Genomic DNA, 1685 nt, shown 5'->3' with positions numbered 1-1685 from the left:
CCCCTTTTCTTCCACCTGGTGCCCTGAGAGACCAGCGCCTCTTTCTTCTTTGCCCCAGCCCTGCAGGCTCTCACTTCAGCCACACCCTATTCATAAAAAAATTGGCATTAGGGCACTAAGGCAGGCTATGGCTTAATGTGTTAGCCCTTTAAGGGTAACTATTGCTTCTATAGTGTTAAAGCCTTAATACAAATGTGTGACTAAGTTGAGGACTTCGCATTCAGGGCAGGTCCCCTCTCCCTGCTAGTCAGGCTGACCCTGGTGAAGGGCACCACTGGTCTGAGGACAAAGAGGGGCAGTAACCTTTCCCAGTGTCCCATAGGTGACCAGATACTAGTGCCCTGGGGAGAGAGTTCTCATCTGTACAGCAGTTTCTTAAAAAAAAAAGTTTAAGGATAGTACAAAACCTGTGTACATGCTTTGCAGAATTAACAAATGTAATCATTTTGTCATAATTGCTTCAGATCTTCTTTTATTGTCTTCTTATATTGTCAATAAATTTCAAGTTCTTTATTTTGTGGCTAGTACCATTTTCTCTCCCTTCTTATGGGCAACCACTGTGTTGAATTTGGTGTGGTTCTAGTCTACCATTACATGTATTCATATATGATTCATACGAATAGAATCATTCCAACTGCAACTTGCTTTTTTTTTCATACAATTTGTTTTTGAGATCAAATACACCTAGTTCATTCATTTTAGCTGCTATGTAGTATTCCACTCTACACTATAGTTTATATAGCCTCTCCCCCACTAATTGCTGCTGGGATTTTTGCCAATGATATTACCATTACAGACAATACTGTATAAAGAGCTGCCTTTTATGTGTCTCCTTGCTAAATAATACGAAAGCTTCCCAAGAGGATATACCTAAAAATGGCATTGCTAGGCAGGGAATGCATATGCTAAACATCACTAGATATTGCCAAATCACTCTGCAAAGTGGATGTACCAATTTACCTTCTTATCCAAATGTATACACATTATCAACAACATTTAGTTTTTCAAAGTTAAATGTCTTTTTCATTACCAGTTTGCCGGCTGTAAACTGGTGTCAAAGTTTTCATTTTCATTTTCCTGGTTACTAATGAGTTTGAGCGTTGTTTCACGGTTTTTGGCCTTTGCATTTTTTCTTCTGTGGATTGTTATATCCTATTCTCATTTTTCACTGGTTTTCTGTGTGTGTGTGTGTGTGTGTGTGTGTGTGTGTGTTTCTTTCTCTCTCTCTCTCCCTTTCACACCCACCTCCATTGATTTTCAGGCATTCTTTGATATTCTAGATTCTAATCCTTTGTTTTATACATTGCCCATCTTCTCTTGGCTTGTCTTTGTATGTGGTGGCTTTTGTTGAACAGAAATTTTTACATCTTGAAGTAACCAAATTTTCCTTAGTTTAAATTTCTTTAGTTTAATTCTTACTCTATAGAAATATTACTTGGCTTTTTCTTGGTAAAAAAAAAGAAAGCTCCAAAATCTCAGTGGCTTATAACAAACGTTTATTTCTTACTCCTTAGTCAGTAGCAACTCTGCTGGTCCTGGCTGGGCTCACTGGCCCAACATAGCCCTTTGTGTCTCCTCTTCTGGGACTCAAGCTAAAGAGCCGCCTCGATCTGGGCTGTATTGGATTCCTACGCTGCTGTAACAAATTACCACAAACTGGGTGGCTTAAAACAACAGAAATTTAT

Source organism: Globicephala melas, chromosome 9 (assembly GCF_963455315.2).
Source record: "Globicephala melas chromosome 9, mGloMel1.2, whole genome shotgun sequence".
NCBI lineage: Eukaryota > Metazoa > Chordata > Mammalia > Artiodactyla > Delphinidae > Globicephala > Globicephala melas.
Note: the sequence above shows the minus strand (reverse complement) of the source record.